The following is a 10,831-nucleotide window of genomic DNA, read 5'->3' as shown; positions in this document are numbered from 1 at the left end:
ACAGCAGAGCAGACGTTGTTTTTCTACGTTGGGAGGTTTTCAGAGAGAGCTCCACGTTTCAATCACGTGTCAGTCCCTGTGGAGGGCGGCTTTGGTTCACGCGACCTCTCTCACTTCATCGCCAATTTGCTGTTGACTGTTGAGGTGGTGGAGTTTGAGTCGCAACTCAGAGGACGGAATTCAAACGTTGAACTAAAGTTATTATGGCGACTTCACCCTCACTGCCATCAAGTGAACGGGTCCTATTCTGTAGAATTATATGCAAAGGAAACTTCTCCAAGTAGGCCTCCTTTCAAGTGCACTATCAAAAGGATGGATCGCGCACCTCAAGTGTAGGAATCTCCATCTCCTCGAGCGCAGAACACCACCTTTGTTATTTCCTGAAGTTCCTATGTCAAATCAAGAGGGAAATTGGTCAGAATCTTATTGAAAATTAAGGTATGTATATAAGTATACTAAATAGACTGTATTTCAGTCATAATTAATCAAAAGTTATTGTTCTAGACAAGTGTTTTTGCAGTTATGTATTTATTTTTAAAGGGTTTTAGTGATTAGGCTTTAACATATATACATTTTTTACTCACAAATACACAACAATTGAGTGTTTTCCCACCGGGCACAAATTGATTGCATCAACGTTGTTTACACGTCTTTTCAACGACTCAAAATACAATGGGGTCACGTTTAATCAACGTGAAAAACTGATTGGATTAGCAAACAGTAATTCATATAAAGGAATGTTTGTCTTTTTTTTTTACCCGACTTTTAACCTACAGTGAGCTCCAAAAGTATTGGGAGAGTGACATTGTTTTTTTGTTTTGGCTCTGTATTCCATCACTTTGGATTTAAAATGATACAATGACTATGGGTTTAAAGTGCATACTGTCAACTTTAATTTCAGGTTATTTTCATTCATTTCGGGTGAACCGTTTAGAAATTATAGTACTTTTTGTACATAGTTCCCCTCTTTTAGAGGAACAAAATTATTGGGACAAATTCACTTGTGCTGTATGTGTATGAAAATAGTCAAAAGTTTAGTGTTTGGTGCCATATTCCTAGCACACAATGATAACATCAAGCTTGTGAAGCTCAAATATCATACCACCAAAACATGCTAACCTCTCACCCTTACAATAGGGGAGGTTAGCAGTTTCTGGGGGGGTTGATATTTGTGTGTCTGTAACTTAATTGTCATTATTCATGGTTCATTCAGGACTATCTGTAATCATGGTAGGATCCACATGAATGTCAAAGTGTTAAGAAACATATTATATTCTTATTTACAATAAAAGTGACTCTAAAATGACATTATTTACCATTCATTTATATTAGGCACAAAATAATCTGATACACAACCAAAACAAACAGCACACGCATCCATCAAGTGTGTAGAGTCACAAGCTTGATGTAATCATTGCATGCTAAGAATATGGGACCAAATACTAAACTTTTGACTACTTTAATACACACAAGTTAATTTGTCCCAGTACTTTTGGTCCCCTAAAATGGGACTATGTACAAAAAGTGCTGTAATTTCTAAATGGTTCACCCAATATGGATGAAAGCACCCTCAAATTATAGCTGACAGTCTACTACTTTAACCTCAGTCATTGTATCATTTTAAATGCAAAGTGCTGGATTACAGAACCAAAATATTTTAAATAAATGTCTCACTGCCCCAATGGTTTTGGAACTCACTGTAAAACCAATGAAATGGTTCACATTTTGAAAAGCATTCCAGGTGAAGCTGGTTGAAAGAATGCCAAGAGTGTGCAAAGCTGTCATCAAGGCAAAGGGTGGCTACTTTGAAGAATCTCAAATATATTTTTTGTTTTAACACTTTTTCGGTTATTACATGATTCCATATGTGTTATTTCATAGTTTTGATGTCTTCACTATTATTCTACAATGTAGAAAATAGTTTTAAAAAATCAAGACAAACTTTTGACTGGTACTGTAGGTTGTAATCTCATTGATCAACATCTCAACCAAATACTACCCAATTATCCACGTTGAAAGGACGTAGGCTGCCCAGTGGGATATGTGTTCCTCTAACTAAATCCAAACAGCTAGTGATGATCTGTTAGTTCCAAACAGAGTTGTTTGATGTCCGGTGAGTGAGGGGCAATAATGCAGCAAGACCTCTCTAGGAGTTCAAATGTACAATACTGTGGTGTTGTATGGTCCAGATCTGGGTTCAAATAATGTTTGAAATCATTTCAAAAAACGTAAACTGTGCTTGATTGCCTGCCCGTGGGCATACAGACCTGTCCACTACCTCCACTGACCATATGGCTATGAGCTTTCTGATCCTTTCAAGACTGCGTCTGCCCATCCGGAGGCTTCAAGAAGTACTTGAGCTGACTTGGATCTATCTGATCTAGCTATTGTTGTAGCCTATATTTCTTTTTACATGACTTCTGTTTGTTTATTTAGCTTAACAAGCGCTTTGAGAATCTGTCTGTAATGAAAAGCGCTATAAATGTTTAATTTGTTATTATTATTATTGTTGATTGAGCTCTCCCTGTCGCAATGGAACTAATAGAAACGTCCCAAAAGTGCAAACCCTGTGCTCCTGGCACTCCAGGCGAGCTAATGCATAACGCTCAAAGTTTGTGGAAGATTTAAAATAGTACTTGAACCCTTTTGAATACTGTGGTGTATGAGTTCACAGTACTGTGGTGTATGAGTTCACAGTACTGTGGTGTATGGTCGTTCCGTTCTCTTTTTCAGGGATAATAAACTAAGCCAAAAGCTTTTCAACTAACCACCAAGCAGCTTTTTAGCGACGTAATCTCACCATTCCTCATGACTAATGTATTTTGCTTTTCTTATTAACACTAAAAGAGAATGTGAGAATGTCGGATTGGCTTTTAGTATGGTATTGTATTACTGGAGTCTACTGGGGAGGCAGAGCTACAGTAATTGTAGCTATGGATCCGTGGTCACAAAGCTTGTTCGTACACTAGTGCCTATCAAAGTAAACTGATACAGTATCTCATTGTATTCAACACTTAATAATGTCTAAGGTCTTCATTTCAGTTATTTGCTCTCACATAATGAAAATCCTTGAGTTGAGAACAATTACTCTGAGATGAGAGCATCTTTTGTTCTGTAAATTGAACTTACGTTATCGCCTAATGACCAAAAACCCTCTTCCAACCCGGTCTACTCCGGCATAAACTAATCTACATGCTTAATTCATTGTAATGCATTGCCCTAGTTGACCAAACACTACAGAATGAGTTGGATGTTGTAACTGTAGGTTACTTGGAATCAACTCCAACTCCAATGTTAGTCCGTTATAGTTTGTTAAATGGCTTACAGAAATGAAATAACAAAATGTAGACCTATATTTGCAAAATACGCAAACTTTAATACATTTTACAGTCCACACTGTTCTAAGTAATTGTATGTCTTCAACAGCATTCACACTGACATAGGGGCTAGGCCTACTGACATAGGGGCTCGGCCTACTGATATAGGGGCTAGGCCTACTGACATAGGGGCTCGGCCTACTGACATAGGGGCTCGGCCTACTGACATAGGGGCTAGGCCTACTGACATAGGGGCTCGGCCTACTGACATAGGGGCTCGGCCTACTGACATAGGGGCTCGGCCTACTGTAAATTACATCATGGCTGAGCATGGACATGCCAGACAATGTCAATAAGCAAGATTAAATTAATTATTGATAAGGCCTAAAAAGAGAACAAATATTTCTAATCAAATTCTTATCAAAACAACTTGTTTTAAATAGGCTATGTCTCACTTACAGACACCATCATTTCTCCCCATGGGCACATAATATTAAAACATCACAGACTATGGCGGCTTTTTGCAGTAGCTGGACCTGTCCAATATAAAGAAAAGGGGAGAACGTCCACTCACCGTTATACTGCTCCCGAATAGGTGCCCTGACCTTAGAGAGCCGTTTTATTTCTCTATTTGGTTAGGTCAGGGTGTGATGTGGGGTGGGCATTCTATGTTTTGTTTTTCTATGATTTTGTATTTCTATGTTTTGGCCGGGTATGGTTCTCAATCAGGGACAGCTGTCTCGTTGTCTCTGATTGGGAACCATACTTAGGTAGCCCTTTCCCTCCTTTCTTTGTGGGAAGTTAACTTTATTTGTGGTACTTTAGCCGTTAAGCTTCACGGTTGTGTTTGTATGGTGTATTGTTTTTGTCGCTCACCACGCTGCGCTTTGGTCCTCTTCATTCGACGGGCGTGACAATAGGCCTGTGTTTTATGAATATAATCGGAACCATTTTACAGATCAGATCGTGTTCACACATCTCTAGAAGTTGCATTGTAAGTATGAAAAACAAGCAATCATTTAAAAATAAAAAAAAACAATAAATAAATGTAATGATGTTATAAAATCTCCTGGATAAAAAAGGCAGGCGTTGCTGTTGAACCAGCCTTCATTATAGTAGACGTAAGGGAGGGCTTGGGTTGAATCGGAAAACAAGCAACTTTTTACAGGTTACAGATAACTTCTAAATACGAGGTTCACCCTTATCTCTCATTTCATGATGGACATGGACTTATTGATCTAAAGGAGACACATAAGAAAAGACTTGCTTGGGCCAAGAAACAAGAGCAATGGACATTAGACCGGTGGAAATCTGTCCTTTGGACAGATGAGTACAAATGTTAGATTTTTGGTTCCAACCGCTGTGTCTTTTGTGAGATGCAGAGTAGGTGAACGGATGATCTCTGCATTGGTGGTTCCCACCGTGAAGCATGGAGGAGGAGGTGTGATGGTGTGGAGGTGCTTTGCTGATGGCACCATCTGTGATTTATTTAGAATTCAAGGCACAATTAACCAGCATGGCTTCCACAGCATTCTGCCGCAATACACCATCCCATCTGGTTTGAGCTTAGTGGGACTACCATTTGTTTTTCAACAGGACAACGACCCAACACACCTCCAGGTTGTGTAAGGGCTATTTGACCAAGAAGGAGATGATTCCATATTTGTTAATTTATAGTTTTGATGTCTTATCATTTTACATTGTAGAAAATATTACAATTAAAGAAAAACCCTTGACTGAATAGGTGTGTCCAAACTTTTGACTGGCACTGTATATATTTTTGTGTTATTTTACTTATTTTTTATTAACCCATCCACCACCCCCTTCTTCGAAGGACACATATCTGTTTGAGTTCTTTACAGCTTTTCTGCTACATAGAAACTCAGCAAAAAAAGAAACGTCCCTTTTTCAGGATTCTGTCTTTCATAGATAATTCATAAAAATCCAAATAAGTTCACAGATCTTCATTGTAAAGGGTTTAAACACTGTTTCCCATGCTTGTTCAATGAACCATAAACAATTAATGAACATGCACCTGTGGAACGGTCGTTAAGATACTAACAGCTTAAAGACGGTAGGCAATTAAGGTCACAGTTATGAAAACTTAGGACACTAAAGTCTGACTCTGAAAAACACACAAAAAAAGATACCCAGGGTCCCTGCTCATCTGCATGAACGTGCCATAAGCATGCTGCAAAGAGGCATGAGGACTGCAGATGTGGCCAGGGCAATAAATTGCAATGTTCATACTGTGAGACGCCTAAGACAGCACTACAGGGAGACGGGACAGACAGCTGATCGTCCTCGCAGTGGCAGACCACGTGCAACAACACCTGTACAGGATCGGTACATCTGAACATCACATTTGCGGGACAGGTACAGGATGGCAACAACAACTGCCCGAGTTACACCAGCAACGCACAATCCCTCCATCAGTGCTCACTGTCCTCAATAGGCTGAGAGAGGCTGGACTGAGGGCTTGTAGGCTTGTTGTAAGGCAAGTCCTCACCAGACCACCGGCAACAACGTTGCCTATGGGCACAAACCCACCGTCGCTGGGCCAGACAGGACTGGCAAAAAGTGCTCTTCACTGACGAGTCAAGGTTTTGTTTCACCAGGGGTGATGGTCGGATCCGCGTTTTATCATTGAAGGAATGAGTGTTACACTGAGGCCTGTACTCTGGAGCAGGATCGATTTGGAGGTGGGGGGTCCGTCATGGTCTGGGATGGTGTGTCACATCATAATCGGACTGAGCTTGTTGTCATTGCAGGCAATCTCAACGCTGTGTGTTACAGGGGAGACATCCTCCTCCCTCATGTGGTACCCTTCCTGCAGGCTCATCCTGACATGACCCTCCAGCATGACAATGCCACCAGCCATACTGCTCATTCTGTGAGTGATTTCCTGCAAGAGAGGAATGTCAGTGTTCTGCCATGGCCAGCGAAGAGCCCAGATCTCCATCCAATTGAACACGTCTGAGACCTGTTGGATCGGAGGGTGAGGGCTATGGCCATTCCCCCCAGAAATGTCCGGGAACTTGCAGGTGCCTTGGTGGAAGAGTGGGGTAACATCTTACAGTAAGAACTGGCAAATCTGGTGCAGTCCATGAGGAGGAGAAGCAACGCAGTACTTCATGCAGCTGGTGGCCACACCAGGGATACACTATTAAATTTCTGTTAGTCACATGTCTGTGGAACTTGTTCAGTTTATGTCTCAGTTGTTGAATTATCAACCATGTGCAATGGAATCAGTACATCAAAAATCTGTATGGCGCAACTGTCAACTCCTCTCAAATTTGATGTTTTAATAAAGCTTTGGTGATTAAGATTTATTTCCAATCAGTCTCAAGAGCCAAACCCTTTGTCGACAGTCTTGACTACTTTGCGATTGCATTGGGCAAAAAAATATATATATATATTTGAGAGGAGGGAGGCTATGCTTGGTTTTTAAGCAAATACGAACTATACAGGCACCAAAATCACATTAGTCTACTCTTGTTCCATGTCATATGGTCAGTGTGCGTCACGGGCAGGATGGGCTGCGTTTCCACTATCAAAATTCATACCATAACCAACTGTGTTACTGCTAAAACCAGATTTTGGTTGATCTAAAATATCCCTATCAGCGCTGCCTGAAATTAGCACTTTGGATAGTAGACTGTATGCAGCTGCTGTTGTTAGTAGCCGACAGTTGATCCGACTGAAGAATCGTCTTGTTTCCATGCAGTACAGCATGTCAGGTCGCTAATGTTTAGGTGTAGGCTGCTACAACATTTATGTAAAGAGTTTTTGCTTGTATCTGTCGCAGTTCAATACTGCGATTTCTATTAATCTGATTGGTCAAGACAGCCTATAGGAACGACATCAGTGACCTGGCAGTCTGGAACCAACAGGACCCTGAGCAGCTTCTACCCACAAGCCATAAGACTGTAGTTTGTCCGGATAGCTATTGGTTAATTAATTAACAATGTGCATGGACCCTTTTTGCACCCAACTCTTTTGATTCATCACATACAGTACAGTGCCTTCAGAAAGTATTCATACCCCTTGACTTTTTGTTGTGTTACAGCCTGAATTCAAACTGAATTAAATATATATATATTTTTTTTCTACAGACAATACCCCATAATGGCAAAGTGAAAGCAACATGTTTTTAGAATTTCTACACATTTATTGAAAATGTAACTATTCAAACCCCTGAGTCAATACTTTGTAGAATCACCTTTGGCAGCGATTACAGCTGTGAGTCTTTCTGGGTAAGTCTCTAAGAGTGATTACAGCTGTGAGTCTTTCTGGGTAAGTCTCTAAGAGTGATTACAGCTGTGAGTGTTTCTGGGTAAGTCTCTAAGAGCGATTACAGCTGTGAGTCTTTCTGGGTAAGTCTCTCAGAGTGATTACAGCTGTGAGTCTTTCTGGGTAAGTCTCTAAGAGTGATTTCAGCTGTGAGTGTTTCTGGGTAAGTCTCTAAGAGCGATTACAGCTGTGAGTCTTTCTGGGTAAGTCTCTCAGAGTGATTTCAGCTGTGAGTGTTTCTGGGTAAGTCTCTAAGAGCGATTACAGCTGTGAGTGTTTCTGGGTAAGTCTCTAAGAGTGGTTACAGCTGTGAGTCTTTCTGGGTAAGTCTCTAAGAGCGATTACAGCTGTGAGTCTTTCTGTGTAAGTCTCTAAGAGTGATTACAGCTGTGAGTGTTTCTGGGTAAGTCTCTAAGAGTGATTACAGCTGTGAGTGTTTCTGGGTAAGTCTCTAAGAGCGATTACAGCTGTGAGTGTTTCTGGGTAAGTCTCTAAGAGCGATTACAGCTGTGAGTCTTCCTGGGTAAGTCTCTAAGAGTGATTACAGCTGTGAGTGTTTCTGGGTAAGTCTCTAAGAGTGATTACAGCTGTGAGTGTTTCTGGGTAAGTCTCTAAGAGTGATTACAGCTGTGAGTGTTTCTGGGTAAGCCTCTAAGAGCGATTACAGCTGTGAGTGTTTCTGGGTAAGTCTCTAAGAGTGATTACAGCTGTGAGTGTTTCTGGGTAAGTCTCTCAGAGCGATTACAGCTGTGAGTGTTTCTGGGTAAGTCTCTAAGAGCGATTACAGCTGTGAGTCTTCCTGGGTAAGTCTCTAAGAGTGATTACAGCTGTGAGTGTTTCTGGGTAAGTCTCTAAGAGTGATTACAGCTGTGAGTGTTTCTGGGTAAGTCTCTAAGAGTGATTACAGCTGTGAGTGTTTCTGGGTAAGCCTCTAAGAGCGATTACAGCTGTGAGTGTTTCTGGGTAAGTCTCTAAGAGTGATTACAGCTGTGAGTGTTTCTGGGTAAGTCTCTCAGAGTGATTACAGCTGTGAGTGTTTCTGGGTAAGTCTCTAAGAGTGATTACAGCTGTGAGTGTTTCTGGGTAAGTCTCTCAGAGTGATTACAGCTGTGAGTGTTTCTGGGTAAGTCTCTAAGAGCGATTACAGCTGTGAGTGTTTCTGGGTAAGTCTCTAAGAGCGATTACAGCTGTGAGTGTTTCTGGGTAAGTCTCTAAGAGTGATTACAGCTGTGAGTGCTTCTGGGTAAGTCTCTAAGAGCGATTACAGCTGTGAGTGTTTCTGGGTAAGTCTCTAAGAGTGATTACAGCTGTGAGTGTTTCTGGGTAAGTCTCTAAGAGTGATTACAGCTGTGAGTGTTTCTGGGTAAGTCTCTCAGAGTGATTACAGCTGTGAGTGTTTCTGGGTAAGTCTCTCAGAGTGATTACAGCTGTGAGTGTTTCTGGGTAAGTCTCTAAGAGTGATTACAGCTGTGAGTGTTTCTGGGTAAGTCTCTAAGAGCGATTACAGCTGTGAGTGTTTCTGGGTAAGTCTCTAAGAGCGATTACAGCTGTGAGTCTTCCTGGGTAAGTCTCTAAGAGCGATTACAGCTGTGAGTGTTTCTGGGTAAGTCTCTAAGAGTGATTACAGCTGTGAGTGTTTCTGGGTAAGTCTCTCAGAGTGATTACAGCTGTGAGTGTTTCTGGGTAAGTCTCTAAGAGTGATTACAGCTGTGAGTGTTTCTGGGTAAGTCTCTAAGAGCGATTACAGCTGTGAGTGTTTCTGGGTAAGTCTCTAAGAGCGATTACAGCTGTGAGTCTTCCTGGGTAAGTCTCTAAGAGCGATTACAGCTGTGAGTGTTTCTGGGTAAGTCTCTAAGAGTGATTACAGCTGTGAGTGTTTCTGGGTAAGTCTCTCAGAGTGATTACAGCTGTGAGTGTTTCTGGGTAAGTCTCTAAGAGCGATTACAGCTGTGAGTGTTTCTGGGTAAGTCTCTAAGAGCGATTACAGCTGTGAGTGTTTCTGGGTAAGTCTCTCAGAGCTTTCCACACCTGGATTGTGCAACATTTGCACATTATTATTTTCTAAATTCTTCAAGCTCTGTCAAATTGGTTGCTGATCATTGCTAGACAACCATTTTCAGGTCTGAGCCGTATATTTTCAAGCAGATTTAAGTCAAAACTATTACTCGGACATTCAGGAACCTTCACTGTCTTCTTGGTAAACATCTCCAGTGTAGATTTGGCCTTGTGTTTTAGGTCATTGTCCTGCTGAAAGGTGAATTAATCTCCCAGTGTCTGGTGGAAAGCAGACTGAACCAGGTTTTCCTGTAACAACAAAATGTGTAAAAAGTCAAGGGGTGTGAATACTTTCTGAAGGCCCTGTACGCTGCTGCTACTGTTTATTATATATCCTTTCTCCTAGTCACTTTAACCCCACCTATATGTACATATCTACCTCAATTACCTCATATCCCTGCACATTGACTTGGTACTGGTACCCCTTGTGTATCGCCAAGTTATTACCTCGTGTCCCTGCACATTGACTCGGTACTGGTACCCCCTGTGTATAGCCAAGTTATTACCTCATTTCCCTGCACATTGACTCGGTACTGGTACCCCCTGTGTATAGCCAAGTTATTACCTCATTTCCCTGCACATTGACTCGGTACTGGTACCCCCTGTGTATAGCCAAGTTATTACCTCGTGTTCCTGCACATTGAAGTATTTAGTCAGCCACCAATTGTGCAAGTTCACCCACTTAAAAAGATGAGAGAGGCCTGTCATTTTCATCATAGGGACACTTCAACTATGACAGACAAAATGAGAAAAAAAAAATCCAGATAATCACATTGTCATAGTTGAAGTGTACCTATGATGAAAATGACAGGCCTCTCTCATCTTTTTAAGTGGGAGAACTTGCACAATTGGTGGCTGACTAAATACTTTTTTGCCCCACTGTATATAGTTCATCCTGAGTGATCTTTTAGGCCTATGATAACTCTGGGAAGACATTAAGAACGTCTACCCATCCTGTCATGACGACAACTCACTTCTCTTCATGCTCATGTTTTGATGTGTTGTTATTTTAGTATGAAACTATGTTTTCAGTCAGGGAAAATTTTCTACCGAGACAAGTCACACTGTTGCCCTGATTTTCAATTTCACCTAACCTTTATCTAATTTGCCAAGTTAAATAAAGGTTAAGTAAAACAATATAAATAAACTGTCGATCCAGAAAAGTC

General features: G+C 41.1%; 1 protein-coding gene across 1 annotated transcript in view; it reads left to right on the top strand.

Moving 5' to 3' along the window:
- Positions 1-50: 50 nt before the first annotated feature.
- slc16a4 (solute carrier family 16 member 4) overlaps positions 51-10,831 on the top strand; it is a 76,922-nt gene continuing 66,141 nt past the window's right edge. The window contains exon 1 of the mRNA XM_052484713.1: positions 51-438. The gene's annotated coding sequence lies outside the window, so the exon portion shown is untranslated. The remainder of the gene's footprint in view (positions 439-10,831) is intronic.

This window comes from Oncorhynchus keta, chromosome 28 (genome assembly GCF_023373465.1).
Source record: "Oncorhynchus keta strain PuntledgeMale-10-30-2019 chromosome 28, Oket_V2, whole genome shotgun sequence".
NCBI classification, from domain to species: domain Eukaryota; kingdom Metazoa; phylum Chordata; class Actinopteri; order Salmoniformes; family Salmonidae; genus Oncorhynchus; species Oncorhynchus keta.
This window is presented reverse-complemented; position numbering and strand designations above follow the sequence as displayed.